The 13343-nt window shown below is 48.5% G+C and overlaps 1 protein-coding gene across 3 annotated transcripts in view; it reads right to left on the reverse strand.

Annotated features, from left to right (window-relative positions):
• The window catches only part of NEDD4L (NEDD4 like E3 ubiquitin protein ligase), a 347299-nt gene that overhangs the window by 315767 nt on the left and 18189 nt on the right, over positions 1–13343 (reverse strand). The gene's annotated exons all lie outside the window — the stretch shown is intronic.

Genomic DNA, 13343 nt, shown 5'->3' on the forward strand with positions numbered 1-13343 from the left:
GGAGGAGAGTAAAACCAACCACCACTCTTAGCAGAATTGTAAAGTAAATAGCTTCTACCTCATTCACTGTGTTACTAGTACAGAAGAAACATTAAGCTTTTGTTGACATTTTCTGGATGCTTTAGGGGTTTTGTAGCTTAATATTCGAAAGTTTGGCAGAGACTAAAGGTTCTCACAGAATTACATACAGTGACAAAAAAAAAGTTTCCTAATTACTTATGTGGGATGGGATTTTCAAGATTCAGGGTTTTGTTTTAGTTTCCTGAACTACATCCCAGTTAAGGTCTGCAACAAAAGCACACAAAATAGGAACTGTCTCAGCACTATAAATATTTTGTCTCAAGAAAAAGAAAAAGCGAAGCAGAAAAACACAATAGTCAATCTCTGTTCCTGAATCTCTCCTCCATTGTAGCACAGAACATGGGGAAGTGCTCTTTATCATGAGAGAAATGCAACGAAAAAAATCTGCATGGGGAAGTTTGCACATAACTTATCCATACATTATCTGCTAACTAGTGCTGTTAAATCACTCTTCTAGGAGCACTAAGTTCACCCACAAATTTAAGAATAGAGAACAGGATGTGGATAGGAAAGGAATTTTAACCATAAAACTCTGCTACACTTTGGAGCTGCTGTACTTCACCTTTCCTTACTAGAATGCTCTTCAAGTGTCTTGCACTGAGTGACCGATCATTTTTCTCCAGTTGTCTTCAAATGCTGGATTTAAGGACAGCTGTGTACTAGTGAGGTGCTGTACAAAAGTGCAGTTTCTGCTATGTGCTCCTTTGAAACTTACTGTGCCCATGAACACTATTTGATCTTATAAACATGTTTGCCAGACAGATTTCACAATTTCAATCTCAACTCCACCTAGAGGAAGAAGTCAGCCTATACAGTCAAAGAAGGAAATTCATCTCTAAAGCAATAGCATCCTCTCAGACTTGCATCAAAGGAAGGAAGGGGGAAACAGTCATACACACAGAACTTTTTTAAATGAATACCAGTACTCAAAAGTTTATCTGCATTTATGCTACAGAAGTTGCTTGCTGCAAGTCTTATGAACAAGCCCCAGAAAGTTTAATATGGATAAATGTGAATGTTTATCTGAATCTTTTGGTCTTCAAAGCAACAAAAATGCACCAACACACCAGGAGGTGAAAGTCTTGCAATAACATCCTCCCAGAAGCATGGAATCCCTATTCACACAGCCAGGGCCAGCTCCAGGGTTTTGCCCGCCCCAAGCGGGCAACCAACCAAACAAAACAAAAAGCCACGATCACGACCTGCGGCCGCAATTCAGCGGGAGGTCCTTCGCTCCAATCAGGAGTGAAGGACCATCCCCGAATTGCCGCCGAACAGCTGGACATGCCGCCTCTCTCCAAAGTGGCCGCCCCAAGCACCTGCTTGGTAAGCTGGTGCCTGGAGCCGGCCCTGCACACAGCACTTAAGCAAGTGCTGAACACCCACTGATTTCAGTGGGAGTCATTCATTTGTGTAAGGGCTGTCCTTAATTGAGTTAACCTTTTGTAGAGCTACAAGTAAGTATTTGCTTTGGACATGTTTGTACCCCTATTGTTCACTTTCCAAAAGCTCTCCAGCAGATGAGTTCTCTGGTAGAAATAACTAGTGTAAGAAAATGATCATAAGGGAATGGGGGCTAGAGGCGAGGCTGGTACTCATGGAGCAAGTGTTCTTTGGAGATTTCAATTTAAACTCCACCTAGAGGAAGAAGTGATGGTTGCACAAAGCAGCGGTCATTCAGAGCTACTGCTTCACTGCTGCTGGTGTAGCGCTCTGCTCACCTAGATGAGCAAAGTTAGGTTTAGCTATCTACTCAAACTGCTGAAGCAAGAGCCAAGTTAAGAAAAGGACTGGCAAATTAAAGTAAATGAACCCTAGTGCCTTTGCTAAACACACATACACACGCAGGATTAGGAGAAGTAGATAGAAGGTAACAAAGCCTAGATAGGGCACTTGTACAGTTACTATGTCACATAACAAGTAATAGACATGGATGGAAAATGTTGCCAGAGAAGATGTTTAAATCAGAAACTAGACAGTGATCGAGTTCAATAAGCATGCAGATTTGTTTCTAGAGAGAAAAAGGGAAGGGGAGAAAGAACTTAATAGAAAGGTGAGAGATAACTGGGGCTTGGTCTACACTAAACCCCCAAATCGAACTAAGGTACGCAACTTCAGCTACGTGAATAACGTAGCTGAAGTCGACATACCTTAGTTCGAACTTACCCCCGTCCAGACCCGGCAGGCAGGCTCCCCCGTCGACTCCGCGTACTCCTCGCGGCGAGCAGGATTACCGGAGTCGACGGGGAGCACTTCTGAGTTCGATTTATCGCGTCCAGACTAGACGCGATAAATCGAACCCAGAAGTTCGATTGCCTGCCGCCGAACCAGCGCGGTAAGTATAGACAAGCCCTGGGATTGAATATCAACCAATGAAAGGCAGGTATGTTTGATCAGACAGCCTTTTCTCGTTCTTCAAAACTTCAGAAACATTGTCTTTGTACCAAGACTAAATATGGCAATTTTCAGACTGAACAAGTTTTTCCTATGTCAGAGCTGTAAGGTTCTAAAAATAGATAGTTAAGGTTGCATTTTGCTTCCATTATAAATAAGGACAGTCCATTGCACAAGCACAATTTAACTACGTACTTCATTTCTTTTTCATGGATTATCTGGCATACACAGAGTACTATGCAGCACGAGCAGACACTACACATTTATCAAAGGTAGCAGGAAGACTGGCTAGATAAGGCCTTTCGCCCCATCTTTGCTACAAACATCTACCAAATACTGCTCCAAGATTCTTTGGGTTTTTGAGCTGAATAAATAGAATAGCCCTGAGATTTGACAGAGGCAAGAAATTCAAGGCGATTCCCAAACTGTATTGTTATATACGAACAAGGTACTGTGAAGGCTCCATTTATATTTAAATGGTCAAAAGAAATGTAGACGGTTTCTTTTAGGGGCCAGCAGGCCTAGTGTGTAGGCCACAGCTTGACAGTTCTTCCCCTACTAAAGTCTGGGGGTGAGATGGTGGGCAGGGGGAAGGTATGGGGACCCAGGCCCTCCCTCTCCACCAGTCCCATCCCAGCACCCAAATGGCTGTGTGTATTGGTTACTTCTTCCTGGTGCACCTGACCATTCTCCCCTGGAGTGGTTCTCACCTCCTCATTCTCTTCGTTTTGGGGTGTGGTCACAGAAGTTCCCATTCAGTCTCAGAAACTGTCAGTCAGTCAAATAAGCATTCTGCAGGCCTCTTCCTAGTGTCCAGTTATCTTCACTTAGTAGGGAGTGGAGGAAGAGTCAAGCTGGCCCCTACCCTCCTGGGTGGGTCTTTCCACATGGTCCAGACCCTCTCCTGTTGATCACTTTGCCTCCAGAAGCTGCAAACCAGCTTGCTCCCTTTGGACAGCCTCCCCTTCTCTCTCCCTAGCTGACAAAAATCCCCTTTTGAGACGATCCTTCACTTAGAGCATGCTCTACAGCTGTTGAGAGGTGCGGCCCTCTCGGCCTAGTACTCTCCTTCCCTTCCTAAGGCCTTGTCTGCACTACAGAGTGTTGTTGACAAAAGTTATGTCAACACTCAAAAAGCGCTAGAATAAAAATCAATATTGCATGTTCACACTCGTTCCCTCTGTCAGCAGAGCGCGTCCACAGTTGGGGCATTATCATTGACCGTGTGAGCAATGCACTGTGGGTACCTATCCCACAGTCCAGCTCGACACCTTCTGTCACTAGGTCTCGTTGGAAGGCGGAGTGGATCGCAGCACATCTTGGGCCTGGGCTCAATGTCCCATGATGCATTGCTTTCTGTCCCAGCATTCCATGGGCTTCTGGCTTTCTTTCACAGCATTTTTCAACAGCCCTGGTTTACTGTGCATCCTAGCATCTTTGTGAGAAGGAATGGATCCCGCACTGCTCTCCGATGCTCTGATAACGGTCATTAAAATATTGTGGATGGCAGTGCAGTTAATCACGAGGTTCCTAACTGAAGAAGACTCCCAGTTGCTTGACATCCTGCATGATATGGATAGGAACAACTTTAGATTGCTTTTGGCATTCACAGAACAGCTGCAGACGATAGACTGTTGCTTTGGGACTCGGGAAACATTGAATGGTGGGATCACATCATCATGCAGGTTTGGGATCATGAGCAGTGGCTACAGAACTTTCAGATGCGGAAAGCCACCTTCCTGGAAATGTGCGTGGAACTCGCCCCAGCACTACAGCACAAGAACACCAGAATGAGAGCTGCCCTATTTATTGGTAGAGAAGTGCATGGCAATCGCTGTGTGGAAGCTGGCAACTCCAGACTGCTACCAGTCAGTCAGGAATCAATTTGGAATCATGAAGTCGACCGTTGGGCTACATTAATGCAAGCGTGCAGGGCAAGTAATCGCATCCTCCTATGAAGGACCAGGACTCTGGGAAAGGTGCGTGAAATAGTGGATGGCTATGTAGAAATGGGTTTCCCTAACTGTGGGCAGGTGATAGATGGCACACACATTCCTATGGCTCAAGCGCAGCTGGGACTTCACAGCCTCCTCTCCCCATATACTGAGTAGATCCAGCAGCTCCACAGTGATCCAAGCAGGAGAGCGTTTGCTGCGATAAGCTGCCATGGTCACCTGGGAAGATGCAATTCCACACTGAGCCAACAGGAAGTGGAATTTCAAAAATTCCTGGGGCTTCTAAGGGGGAAGGGGGGATGGTTGTTTACCTGGCTGCACGGCAGCGGAGTTCAAACTACTGACCACAGCGGTCAGGATGGGCATTGTGGGACACTTCCTGGAGGCCAATTAAAGCAATAAAATCAAGGGTGGTGTCTACACTGGACTTTGCTGACAAAAAAATTGTGCAAAAAGCCTTATGTCTCTCGTGGGGGTGGTTTTATTTTGTTGCCAAAACATGGCATTTTTGTTACCAAAAGTCACATCACAGAGCTGCCTTTTGTCGATAAAACTCTGTAGTGTAGACAAAGCATAAGTCTCCATATGGGGGTCCGTAAACCTAGGGTTACCATACGTCTGGATTTTCCCAGACATGTCCAGCTTTTTGGGCTCCAAATCCCCGTCTGGGGGGAAATCCCAAAAAGCCGGACATGTCCGGGAAAATCAGGACATGCGGGTGGCGGTGCTGGGCCGGGGGGCCGAGCGCCGGCCAGCGCTGCCAGGGGGCCGGGGGCACCGATCGCTGGCGGGGCCAGGGGGTGCTCGGCCGGGGGTCCGGGCCAGGGGGTGCTGAGCGGGCCGGGGGGCCGGCGGGGCTCAGGGGTGCTGAGCGGGCCGGGGGATGCTCGGCCGGGGGTCCGGGGGCCGGCGGGGCCAGGGGGTGCTCGGCCGAGGATCCGGGGACTGGGCCAGGGGGTGCTGAGCGGGCCGGGGGGGCTGCGGGGTGCTGAGCGGGCCGGGGGGCCGGCGGGGCTGGGGGTGCTGAGCGGGCCGGGGGATGCTCGGCCGGGGGGCCGGGGGCCGGCGGGGCCAAGGGGTGCTCGGCCGGGGGGCGCTGAGCGGGCCGGGGGGCCGGCAGGGCTGGGGGGTGCTGAGCGGGCCGGGGGATGCTCGACCGGGGATCCGGGGGCCGGCGGGGCCAAAGGGTGCTCGGCCGGGGGTCCGGGGACAGGCGGGGCCAGGGGGTGCTCGGCCGGGGGTCCGGGGCCAGGGGGTGCTCGGCCGGGGGTCCGGGGACCGGGCCAGGGACCGGCAGTGCTGGGCAGGCCAGGGGTGCTCGGCCGGGGGCCGGGCCCGGCCCAGGCTGGAAAGGCCAGGGGGGCCAGCCTGGGCTGCTCCTCCTCCCCCCACACCCGCCCTTACCTGCTTCAGGCTTCCCGCGAATCAAATGTTCGCGGGAAGCAGGGGAGGGGGCGGAGTTGGGGCGTGGGCGGGGCTGGGGGTGGGTCCGGGGTCCGGTGGAGTGTCCTCCTTTTGGAGGCTCAAAATATGGTAACCCTACGTAAACCCCCATCACTGTGACTCTTAATTTGATTGCTATGGACAGAACATCTAATTCCAACCACAGTAACAGACTGAGCACTGCATAGACTGAAGCTCTAGACCAGGGGTCGGCAACCTTTCAGAAGTGGTGTGCCGAGTCTTCATTTATTCACTCTGATTTAAGGTTTTGCATGCCGGTAACACATTTTAACGTTTTTAGAAGGTCTCTCTCTCTAAGTCTATAAACTATTGTATGTAAAGTAAACAAGTTTTTTAAATGTTTAAGAAGCTTCATTTAAAATTAAATTAAAATGTATATCGTATCAGTTTAGTGCAGCGGTTCTTAACCTGGGGTGCACGCACCTCCTGGGGCACGGCTGGTGCCCAGAGGCCAGCCGTGCCCAGGGGCTGCTCCCCAGACCAGGTTCCCCCCTCCCCACCCCCTGAATGGTGCACAGCGCCCCCGCGAGCTCTCCCCACCCCACACCACTGGCCCCAGCCCCAAGTCCACTCACTGGCTTTGCCGGGCTTGGGCCACTGCAGCAGCAGCAGCTCGGCAGGGAGAAGCCGCCTTCAGCCAAAGCATTCTGTTTGCGGCGGCAGCAAGCCTCAGCCATGGAGGAGCCGGCGCGGTGCAGGGAGGCAGCAGCCCTGCAAAGGTGGGGACACCGCTGGTGGGGAGCAGCCATGCCCCCCCACCCCTCCTGCCCAGGCTGCAGCCCTGCTCCCCTCTGCTGGGGGCTCCTGCAGACTGCAGCAGATGCATGCGGGCGCCAGCCCCCATGCGCCCCCCGGCTCCCCTCTCACCTAGGGTTACCATATTTCAACAATCAAAACCTCCCACTTCCCACCCCGACTGCCCCTCTCAGAACCCCCAACCGCCCCCTCCTGGGACCCCCGCCCCTAACTGCCCCCCAGAACCCCACCCCCTACCTAAGCCTCCCGGTTCCCCGACTGCCCCCTCCTGAGACCCCCCCCACCCTAACTGCCCCCCTCCGACCCTACCCGTCCCAACTGCCCGACCCTTATCCACACCCCCAGACAGACCCCCGGGACTCCCACGCCCCATCCAGCCACTTTCTGCCCTCTGACAGGATCCCCAGAACTCCTGAACCTTCCAACCCTCCCCCTGTTCCCTGACTGACTCCCCCTCCCCCAGGACTCCCCTTACCATGCCCATGCCGGTCAGACGCTCGCGCCACATGGAGGCAAAACACGTTGCCGGGCTGCCGCGCGCACAGCCCCTCCCCCGCAGAGCGCTGAGGCAGTGGGAGGGGGGAGCTCCAGGAAGGGAGGACCTTCAGGAGGAGCAACGGCAGCTCACACTTCCGGGAGCCGCAGAACCGCAGCGCGGTGAGGGGGGAGCCGGGGGGTGCACCTGCCCGGGCTGCGGCCCGGTGCCCCCCCCGGGGCGGGACTCCTGCAGAGGATGCATGCGGGCAGTGGTCCCTGTCCACCCCCCGGCACACCCCCCCCCATCACTGCGCTCTGGCTCTGCGGCTCCCAGGAGTGGGAACCGCCGCCACCGCCCCTCCTGGAGCAGGCTCAGGGCCCTGCGCCCCGGCGGCTCACACTTCCGGGAACCGCAGAACCCAAGCGCGGTGAGGGGGGAGCTAGGGGGCACGCCTGCCACCGGTCTGGAGTCCTGGCCACTGGCCCCGCTCAGCCTCCTGCCGGCCTGGGGTTCCGTTCACTCAGCCGGCAGCAGGCTGAGCTGGGCCGGCGGCCGGGACCCTGGCTGGCAGCTGCATGCCAGGCAAAATCTGCTCGCGTGCCGCCTTTGGCACATGTGCCGTAGGTTGCCGACCCCTGGTCTAGACACACCTCTGCACAATGTCATTGCTTCAGGTTATCACTACATTTGTGTTAGTGGAGGAGGGCTTCCATTCTTGGCTCTAGAAAATAGATGTTCTTGCTTTCATGTGGATCTTGTTCCTTAAACTACCCGAAAGTGCCAGTCACAGCTACCCACCAAAGTTAGAGGTTGCAAGCAGTTCTGAGCCCTTATCTACAGTTTTATTGTGTGTTACTTCTATTGCTCCCTACTGCTTTTTAACAATAGCGTCTTTTCAATTCTGAGTTACACCAGGGTATTGCATCCAATGAATGTAACAAACACCAGTATTGTTCAAGGGAATTGAGCAAGTCTGAATACTTCTTATTTCTTTCGTTAGTTGCCTTTTAGTTTTGTTTCTGCTTCTTACTATAGCATGCTGTGGACTCTTCCTTCTCAAAGAATTTTCCCCCCTTCAGTTGTGTGGGGTTGGTACAATCCCAAAACAAAGTAATCTTTGACATGACATCACTGCAAATCCACATGCAGTCTTATGTTTGTTACCTCTTTGGACTGTGTCTTTCTAGTTCTCCCCTGCCCCCAGAAGTCAGAAGTTTATTCCTTCCCCTGAAGGCTTTTGAAACCAATACAATCTCTGTAAATATTTTAAAAGGTGGTGGCCAGCCCAAATGGCCATGTCTTGCATGGATATTCAGAGTCTAGATATGTAAATCTTAGTTATTTGCAGTGACATTTTCTGATGGAAATATGTAAATAGGCCTATACCTACTGATATTAGGAATTCTTCCATGGAGATTGGTCACCAGATTAGAATCACTGTCTGTACATATTGTTTAGCTCTTAGTACGTTTTAGGGGAGAAATATCCCAGAGTTTTCCCCTCTTCCCTCCTCTAGTCTTTATTGGAACCCTACAATGAAACAAGCCAATCCTGAAAATTTCACTTCCACTGGCTTCAAGCATGGCCCAGTCTTGATCATGTCTATCAGGTACTTAAAGAGACAAGATGGGTGAGGTAATATCTTTTATTGGACCAACTTCTGTTGCTGAGATACACAAGCTTTTGACCTCTAAGACTGAAACCCTGTCTTTCACAAGTTCATCCATAAAAGATTTTACCTCACCCACCTTGTCCCTCTAATATCCTGGGACCAATATGACAACAACACCACTACATGTAAGGTACTCATGGCATTTGTGGAGCACGAGATTTGCAATCTCTGGAGGGAGATTTTCAGAAAGTTAATGGCATAATGCAGATCATTCTTAGCATTTATCTATCGATCACCACACACTTCCCATTTGTCTAGGACATGGCCTAGAACAGCAGTTTTCAACAAGGGGTCTGTGGAGCCGGATTCCAGGGGCCGTGGGGCTGAAGCCCAGTGGTCTGAGCCCTGGCACCCCCCAACAGGGCAGAAGCTATGAGCTCTGAGGCATTCCCTCCTCTTCCTCCCCAGGCTCTGGAGGTTTTTATAGCATGTTGGGGGGCCTCAGAAGGAAAAAGGTTGAGAACCCCTGACCTAGAGAGAAGGTCATGGTCTTTTCAATGATACTGGAGAATTCTTTTAAAGGTAGTCATGGCTTAAAAATTGAAGCCATTTCTTCACACCAACCGACTAGTATACAGTTGAAAAGCTTATTCTTAATAAACCATTGTTTAAGGTAATGGTGGGCTGTTAGAAAAGATGAGGAAAAGAAAGAATGGCTCAAGATAAGTCACTTCTCCAACACCTGAGGATTGTTAAGGGATAATTCCAGCCTGGGTTGACCCATACGGGCTACCAGAGCACACGCTAGGACTTTTAAAAAATAGCCGTGCACACAATGCTTTGAAGTCATGGCTCAGGCTGGAGCCCTGACTCTGAAGCCCACTCCCCATCTAGGCTTCAGAATCCAAGCCACAACTCCCAAGAGCTGTCTACATAGCTATCTTTAGAGTGCTAAATCCCCAAGGCTTGCTGTTGTGGGTCATGTAAATGTATTCAAAAAGTCCTGGGAACACAAGAGAATTACAGTCAGCTTAACTCCTGCCTCCATGAGAAGTGGTAACTACTTCGGCAGGAAAGCTCCTCCGAGCACTTAGGTCAGTATAACTTATGACATAAATTGTACCAAAATAATTTGTAGTGTAGACATATGACAGACGTGCGTAGACTATTTAAAAACAAGTTTCGCTCTAAATGCTCATTCGCACTATTATGTGAGCAATATTTCGGTTAAGAAGGCTGTCCGATTCCTGTATACTCCTGGTCACAGACCCGCAATGGGAGGAACCACAGGTGCCAGAACTCAGTCAGACCCATTGGATAAGCACGGTTGATACACAAGGTGCCGTAGCACAGGGCCTGGTCTAAGAATGGAAGAACTGCAGAATTTCACCTCAGAATAGGTAGAGGCATAAGGCCAGACGCCTGAGGGAGTGTACTCAGAGACCCAGTGCTTAATTCGTAATGAAAGACGTGCTGGGGCTCAAGCAATTTTTTACTTTCATAACTGACGCAGCAAGCCCAAAAATATGCCAGGGCTATGAACTGCCAAGCCTAGCAATGCTGGGGCTCAGTCCTGGCATAAATTAAACACTGCAGAGACCACAAACGGAGCAGAGATACACTGCTGGTGGAAGCTCTCAGGGTTAAGTTAAAAGCTGTCCCTTGCAGTTTTAACTCATGCCAGAGCTGGGTGACAGAGTCAGGGAGCTACAAATGGCTCCTTGGCAGCTTTCCTCCCTCCTCCTCCCCCAAATACTATACTGAAGCTGTGCTAAGGGGCAATGGAGACTAACCCCATAAGTCTTATCTTCCCTATTTTTGATGGAGTTGATTAATGATTTCACAAGAGGTTTTTCTCCTTTGTCAGGAGTTTGAGCTAAATAGGTGTTAAACAAGAACAGTAAACAAAACAAAACCAATTTAGACAAATCAGCCTAGATCTCCCATCCATTCTCAGTTAAATCAACAACCAGGCTCTTGTGATGTCCGAAGAGCACTACCTCTTCTGTTTTTCCAAAGCACCACAGGGATGTCAGAAGAGTTGTTTCCAAAAGATAACAAAACTGGTATTTCTAGTGTAACGAGATTACAGGAAGGATATAAAAAAAATAGTTTTGGGATTTTCTTTGTACAGTTGTAGAGTTGGCACAAGGATCAAGCAGGTTCCTTTGTAGATCAGCTTTACAGTAAGTTCATTTATAATGTTTCAAATGTTTGATACGTGCAAAAATGAGAATGAAGTGTTACAATTCAGGTTTCCACAGCAACGTGAACTCTCACATTCAGTACTTTAATCACACTATTTGTGTTAAATACTTCTCTTAATATACAGACTCAGCAGGGCAGAGTTACGGTTAATTCAAAAGCCTTAGCTTTCACATTTCAAATACTGCAATTTTAATGCTGAGAAACTTCTGTATTCCTTGATTTATTAAAAAAAAATAAAAAAAAATTGTGGTCATGGTGTTTACTGGTGCTCACAACTAATTACAGAATTTGAGGAAACTGGATTATAATTAATATTTGCATTTAACTTCCTATGTTGCCCAATTAAGGTTTAGGCATTTAGTTCTGCTTTTCACCCAATCCTAACACTTCCATCCTTTCCACCCTCCCCACGCCTCACCCGCTGCACACACACTTAAGCAGTCCCTAGAATGCAAATACCTACACCACTGAGGCATCCAGTTGTAAGTTACTTACTGCACAAAGGACCTGAGGATACTTGTATTACCACTAGAACTAGATACACCCAGTGATAAATGTGTTGGTGGTCTGAGGAGAAAAGCCCAGAGGTGGAGCTGTACAATACGAGTTTGAGGGACCTAACCAACAGAAATCTCTGTCTGCATAATGCACTCATGTGAGGGCATTCTGCACATAACTGTTAAGTCAATCAATTGGTAGCAGGGAGGATGGGAGGAGCAGTTTAATTAAAGTGCATATTGACCTGTAACACTTTAAAAAAAAAAAAAAACCACTGTTAGAAGTATGGTGGTGGGGAAGGGTGGAGTTACTGCTGTTCAACAATTGAAACAACAGGTATTAAAACAAGCATTGAGAATACAATGGGTCAGTAACAGGCAGTGTTAAAAACAAATAGCGTCCAAGGTGAATAGGATGCCATATTAGCAATGATGGAGCACATTTGCTGAGGCACCAGGACTGGAGGATAAGGTGTGGTAAAAATACCAAAGTCCTGTCTGCGCTACAGTTCCATTATTACTACCACCAGTGGAGTGTGAATTATGGGTAAGGCAACCACAATTCAGCTCTTTTGCACATTATAGGATTAAAGTTAATTTTATAAAGCTGACCATAACTTTAATCCCATAATGCGCAAAAGAGCTGAATTATGGTTACCTTGGAAACCACACACTTGAATTTCTTTATACTATGGAGGTTTTTAATGGATATTTTCATTTACATTTTAGTACAGACTCATGCCTCACTGATTCTTAAGATTCATGTCTGTCACACTCAATTGTTCACACTTTTTCCTCAAGCATAGTTGTTCAAAATTTCATTTTAGTTTGAACACACTTAATATTTTCCAGTTAGAAGTGGACTGAGGGGAAAAGAATACTGGATAAAAGCTGGTGGATTTATATACACAAACAACCCAAAATGAGCTCACATCTTCTCCTTTTAGAAAAGGTAGCTGTTGCAAGAGGGACCACAACTTTACATAGAAGTCTGGCACACGAAAAAATACTTCGCAGTGAACTATTATTACTCCTCAGCAAAATAGGAGCACATTGCCTGCTAAGGAGCTGTAAAGGGTCACCACATACCTTTCAAACACAATACCAGACCAGGCCAAAGAAGAGCCATTTCCTCACCACTAATATTATATATATTTTTTAAATAATGACAACTGTCCTGTGAATCAATGAATGATTGTTACCTCAAGTAATTACTGGTCTTCTCCTGGGCAGTGGGACCTGTTATGCTGATAGTGGGTTTCCAGGGCAATGCACTGTTCCCGGTTGTGCGATCAAGGTAGTCAACCTGCCAATTGAGCTTCCCAAACTTCCCAGCAGTCACTGATGGAACATGTGTCCTTTTTTCCCACCCCAGCAATACATGGACAAAAAAGGGACCCAAGTTAATGGTAAATGCAAGCCTTACCTGGGTCGTCATGACAAGTATCTAGGATGTGCCAGATACCACATTTCAGGATTCTGCACTTTTCGAAGTAGGCAAAGGACAACTCTTTTCTCACCAAGCAGGAGACAATTATAGTCTCTTTCCCCTTGTGACCACAGGCAACGACTTTTGCCATAGCTAGTAATCAAGAGAAGGTTTCACAGTACAAAAAGGTGGAGGAGTGCACTTGCAGAAGCTTCCAATAGATCTGGATATGTAACTGTACTGTCAAAACGAGTAATAGGTCCATCATTAGTCTTACAAGTACTGAGGGCTATACTGGAAGGTGGGTTGCTGCTCTTCTGGGTTTTTATCTTGTAGCATTGAACCTTTATAATGCAGTGTCATATACTATTGTGCTATGTAAGAAGTAAAATAGGATTTAATTGAGTTCTGGTCTTCCAGTAAGAGGCAATGGAGCAATCCAAGAATCACCTGTAGTTACATTGCTCTG

The sequence above is a fragment of the Malaclemys terrapin genome, chromosome 6 (genome assembly GCF_027887155.1).
Source record: "Malaclemys terrapin pileata isolate rMalTer1 chromosome 6, rMalTer1.hap1, whole genome shotgun sequence".
In the NCBI taxonomy this organism is placed as follows: Eukaryota; Metazoa; Chordata; order Testudines; family Emydidae; genus Malaclemys; species Malaclemys terrapin.